Raw genomic sequence first — 5,969 nt, 5'->3', positions numbered from 1 at the left:
AGCACATACACGGCCTACACGGCACACACAAATATCAATACAACAGAACACCACACTTGCCCGAACACTACACCCGTGCTCTGCGTTTTCGTCTTTTATACTGGTCGTTTTGAACGTACGGAACTTTTCGGTGACTCCCTAAGCAATAAAAAATATTCCCAGCATGTTGATTTTTTCCCAGCAATGTCATACCTCTGAGAGTATTTTGAATGGCTCAGGGGATTAATCTCTTATTAAAAAGTAAACGCTCGATCATGCCGTAATTATTTGAAAGGCAATAAATCAAGCCGCTCCAATGCGGTTCGAAGCCATGAGTTTGTTTCCCCACACGTCACGTCGTAGCCTATATTTCTTTTGGTTTTTCTATTTGTGCTGTTCGCGCAAAGCTGCAATTGTCGACTTGAATTAATCTCTGTAGAGCGGATATTCACTCAGCTGGAAGTGATGCTTCACGGGCTGAGAAATCGCTTTTCGATCAACTTAAATGCAGTCAAAGCCGCGACTTGCGGCAGATGTTAAGTGTACGGAGCTACGCCGTGGCGAGCCCGAAAACTTCTAGTGCTCATCCCAGCGCGCCACTTGTAGGGCAGTTTCTCCAGGAACCGTAGTATATTTAAACAGCAAAATAAAGGGTAGCTTTTTTTTTCGATTTTACCTACTATTGTTTTTTAATGCCGAAATTCCATACTGTAAATATACGTACTTTCCGTCACGATTTCGTACTGTTCAGTCCTTGCCCCAGAGCTCAATCGCTCTCGGGTACAAGACAATTCCGACAGTCACGTTGGCCACTGTACGATAGCGATAGGAGCTTCTATTGTTCAGACCAGCGTTTCAACATGACTATCCGCACGTTGATCGATTGCACGTAATCCCTCAAGTGGTGTTAAACTTTTTAATGTAAAGCGGAATGTCAACCTGCGACACCAAACCCCCTCCGATCACGGCCCGACCAACGGCATCAATGCCCGACAGTTTACGATCTGATCTTGTTGTTACATCACTGATACGCGAACACACGGTCACATCGGCGATAATTCCAGTCTTTTGTTCACAACCACAACACTGCCATCACGATGTTGCAGCTATGTTGCTGACACGCACAAATACAGAACCACGTTGAACGCCGGTTGCACTCGGCATCGGAAAACAGAACCGAACTCAGGACGAAGGCACCCAGGCTGCCGGTAGCAAAACCTGCCTGTCTTGGACGCAGTTCCTGCGGTTTCCATAACGTCGAAAACGTCGATACAGTTCCGCGTGGTTTTCCTACTGTAGTGGCGTGCCGCGTGAGCGCGTGAGCCCCGCAATCCGGATAAAGTGAACTAGAGGAGGGGTAGTGAGGTCACAGCGCGCTGACGGCGGCCGCACTTCGTGTCGACGGCACGAGAGGGCGTCGCGAATGCATGGGCTGGATGAAGCGGGTGGCCAGGGCGGCTCGCATTGCATTCGCTGCGCGACTAAACACTTTTTGTTGGAGCGTTTCGGCTCGAAATGTTTTTGGTTTAGGTCCGAGCCCCATAAAGGAAATACGCGACACAAAATTGACGCAATTCGTCCGGCCGTGTTCGCTTTAATGCGCGGGGTACGAAGCAGAAATGCGCCACGTGGAAGGCGAACACCGCCAGTTCAATTTCCCGGGCGGCGTTTCGAAACCAAAATGATCGTGCAATTTTTTTTTTTTAATGGCGGGTGGGGTTTAACGGGTCTCTCATTAGAAATAGGGTGAAGCTATTTAATGGTCAAGAAGTCCTTCACTCGCGCGCATAAATGGCTAGTTGTAATATTTACAAGACAGGATCATATTAATGTTTCCTAGACATTTAAGCAATCACGGCTCAAGCCTCAAAAATGGCATGCAATCGTTAACAGGGCATTCCTTTTATACCTAGCATTGAAACCGCGCAAAGCTAGCCCCAAGGTTTAATCTCCTTTATTGATTCACCATCATGTGCCTCGTTAAGCCAATTTCAAAGAAACCTGTTGGGTAAATACTACTGGACAAAAGGAACTTGTGTGACAGCAAATCCTGTTATTTATACATGAATACACTTTTTATTGGTTAAACTCAGCAAAAACACAATACTGTAAACGACGTATTTTTCGCAGGCTCAATATTTCGCGATTTAGGTCGAAGCTGAAGTTTCAAAATAATTCGTGGGTTCTATAATTTTTGCGACGCGGGGGGATCTCGCTATAGGTTCCAATGTGTTTACATTTTACCGGAATTGTTCGCGGGACCTATTTTTCGTCGGCACGGCACCTCCACAGAGACGATAGGAGACGACGTCTCGGAGAAGAACCTCCGGTTCCACGCAGCTGACGACGCGTCCTCCTTCAGCCACAAAGATGAACAGAGTATACAACACCGGGCATGCTGTCTCGTGAACAAATCACTACTCTCTCGGATAAAACTTCATTGTCACACATTTTAAGTTTACAATACACGAAACCACTGAGGCTCGGAGCCCGGTGACGGCTCCAGAGCTCGGAGGGGACACGCAGGGTGGAGTATTCTTCGGGCATACAGGCTTTATCAAACGCCCCGGTACCGGCTGCAGCCGGTGTGGTGCTGGCAGTGCTGCTGCAGGCAGTTGGAGAGGCAGTGTGTGGCCTTTTGTTTTTACCGTCAACTGAGGAAGCATCGGCATTTTTTCGCTTTCTCGTGGGCTTTGGCTGTGACGCTTTCTTTGATCAGTAGCTCGGAGCATTCGGAAGCATTGTCGGTACAACGCCCGGCAAGAGCTGCGGCTTTCCACGCGGAATGCGCACCTCTTCATCGTTTATAATGTGAACGAAGTCTCGCGTAATAAACGATCGGTCGAAATGAAGCTCACACGCCGAACACGTTTCGTCCAGGAGCTTATCCTGGCGATGCAAGTTCCGTTCCCAAACTTTTCCTTGCTCTTCCTCCTAAGGCACTGAGAACAGCTACGGCTGCTCACCTTTCCGCCAGCTGATAGCCCCTCTGGCACCCCGGAGCGAAGCAGTGGCGTTGTCGACGTCGATTCGGCATGGCACTTCAATGACCATAAACGACAGCAGACAAGGGTAACACGGGATAAAAAGCGGTTCAGAATGGGGGCCACTTCGAGCTGCCAAAAATGCAAGCCAACTCTTCTCACCCAGGGCCTTCGGAACGCTCGGAAGCGGTCGGATCCTACAGCCACTACGTCCGCAGCGCCACCGCGTACATCCGGGACCTTTCCACACGCGCCGTTTCACAGCAATGCATGGCGCGCCTCGGCGCCTGATCTCACTACCCCTCCTCTAGTTCACTTTAATCCGGAGACAGCGATCTTACCCAGTGTACGTGGCGCTGCTGGCGCTGCTCCGGAACTTCGCTGTTTCTAGCGGCTTCGTTTGCTCGTTTGATAAAATTAGTGATCAAAACGTCAATGCAACCGAAATTTTCTGCACGTTTAGACTAGAAGACGGAATTACAGGCGGCCTTTGCTGCCGCTGAAGCTCAATCAACTCAACAGCTATTTATTAAACAACGTGCGCGACCTGCTCGAAAAACGAAACCGAAAGAAGATAAGTCGGGAGGGCGAAAGTTTTCTCCCGTCTGCCTGGAGAATGAGAAAAACGTTTTGTTCCTCCCTGTTTTTCGTTTCCGCCTGGGGGCGCGTCAGTACAAGGGAGGAAGACTCGCCGTTGCTACTTTTTTCCTCCATTTTTTCTTAGAGTGTAGTTTTGGGAAATCGCCAACAAATACGTTCAACTTCTTTCAGAAGCTGGCAGTCACGCTGGCAGTTAAGCTGGCGAAAAAAGGTCATAGAGTCACGCAATACATTTGTTGACAAATTATTCAAGCACCACGAATAATGCTCGAGTATGGGTACAGGTGCCCCACACGCTCGTCTTATCTGAAGGAACGCGCCATTTGTTTTCGATTTTCTTTAGAAAAATTACTGTTGCATACGCCAACACCTTTTAATACTCTTGTAGCATGTATATGCTCTTTTGTCGTTAAGTAATTGAGCAAAATATGTAAGTACCATTCCAGAAAAGAGCTTCTGATGGGTGCCGTTTTTAGCGTACGTGCTTGTGGCGCCAACTTTGCTGGCCGTCCCTAACACATGTAGACAGTGACTGTCGTAAAATGCATAAAGAGGAAAGGGATGCATTTGTGCAGGCCAGATGGCGTTTTTCTCCTGATGAAGGTCGCGCTAAAATGAAAATAAAAAAGAACTCCGCAACTAACAAGTAAACATCAGGTGCAATGAAAGGCGTATAAAATGCACAGATACTATTCATTTTCAAATACAAATGTTTGATTAAAGATAGAATAGTGTGTAAAGTACAGAAATGCACACTAAGATTATTACAAAAGTTAAGCAAAAAATATTTGTACATCATTTCTTTTTTCATTTTTTTTGCGGTTAGTGTAGAATGCAACGCGCTCAAACACTCATCTACGAGTCCACATAGAAAGGGGAAAAGGGGTATTTATATAGAAGTTTTATTTTTTAATAAAGTCTCGGTTTTGCACAGCCTCCATCAGCTGTACATTTACGTGCCTTCTCTCAACGACATTAATATTTTCATGATTTTAAAAACTTTACAGCCCTATAAAACATTTCGCCGAAATAAAATTAATAAAGACGTATCCACCACCTCTTCAGGGCGCCAACCATTTGACAAGCCAGGCACGGCTATGTCGTTTAATAATGAAGCTAAACACGTGCTCTGTAAACCTCTATAATACCAGACACGAAAAGCAATTAGTCTAAAGTCATGTCTCAACTTAGACTTGAACTTATTTTATACGTTTCACTTCTCGTCTTCAACAGATCGGCAGCGTGAGGGGAACTCCGAGAGTGGCCCGAGCAACATTCAATGTCCGAAACAGATATAGTGTTTATAAAAATAAAATAACAAATCAATGTAGCAATTGCGAACAACCAATGTGACTGTGCGAAATTTCGACTATAGTGTTAGAATGTGCACTCTTTTTCTCGATATTATTAGCGCTCCTCTTTGGTCGGATGTCGTGTGGTCACAGCCGGCTTATGTCTGCGATTGCCGTTCTTGAAGCCGTTCCAGCTGCAGAAGGGTACTCAACTGGCAGCACGCTGCTATAAAGTATTGCGAGCTTAAATGAGAATGTTTCATGTCATAGTGCATCTCTCGTCTCACAGCTCGCGCACAAACACCTTGACGTGGCTGGCCTCCAACGTCGCCGAGGAGTGAATTTTTTCTCCCAAGAAAAAACAACAAAAACATTTTCCCGGCACTGTTACAGTCTACCGCGGAGCACTAATTGCTTCCCATTGCAAAAGAACTTCCAACCTTGAAGCTGTGAAAAAATAATCTCGATCGCTGGTGTCCGAAAAGCCGTCTCTTGGCTGCCCGGATCGCTCCTCCGCCTGCCCGCCGGTCACGTACACGGCTAGGGAAAAGTAGGGATTTTTCATTGTTGCCAGTAGACAGACACCTTCCGTAACCCTCGCGGCCGGCGTAACTCGAAAATTCAATAACTTCAAGGAAAAATATTTTTTTTATGAACTACTTTGGCTATCGGCTGAGAGAGCATTATGATGTGGTCTGCCAACTTTCAGCCAAATCGAAGACTATCGAAAAATTGGCGGAGTTCCCTTTAACTGCAGTAATACACAAGGCCAGGACTGAATACAAGCGCTTCCAGAGGGGGGAAGTTGAAATGTGCAAAACACTTCCGCCCCCCCCCCCCCCCCTTTTTTTCTTTTTTCACCGCTCCTAATTTTAGAGATATAGAATTCAAGAGTAGAGTCCGGACACCCGGACTCCGCCTCTTAAATCGCCACTGAAAGAGGTGCATGCCTCATGTAGCCCTTGAGAACGTCATGGCGGTGCAGCCTCGTATGTACGCTGAGCTAAAGTGCTGGATAACCTGACTTATCCAAGTATCGCCATCGTCTGATCGCGCCGCGGGTGCTCCTATTGGATGCCGGTGGCGCGTCGCTATTTTGGGCTATTGACGTATT

The 5,969-nt window shown here is 46.9% G+C and overlaps 1 pseudogene; it reads right to left on the bottom strand.

Annotated features, from left to right (window-relative positions):
• Positions 1-2,337: 2,337 nt before the first annotated feature.
• Positions 2,338-3,273, bottom strand: LOC115322719 (annotated as a pseudogene).
• Positions 3,274-5,969: the final 2,696 nt, after the last annotated feature.

Source organism: Ixodes scapularis, unplaced genomic scaffold, assembly GCF_016920785.2.
Source record: "Ixodes scapularis isolate PalLabHiFi unplaced genomic scaffold, ASM1692078v2 PGA_scaffold6__148_contigs__length_123643588, whole genome shotgun sequence".
Lineage (NCBI taxonomy): Eukaryota > Metazoa > Arthropoda > Arachnida > Ixodida > Ixodidae > Ixodes > Ixodes scapularis.
Note: the sequence above shows the minus strand (reverse complement) of the source record. Positions and strands in the feature narration are given on the sequence as shown.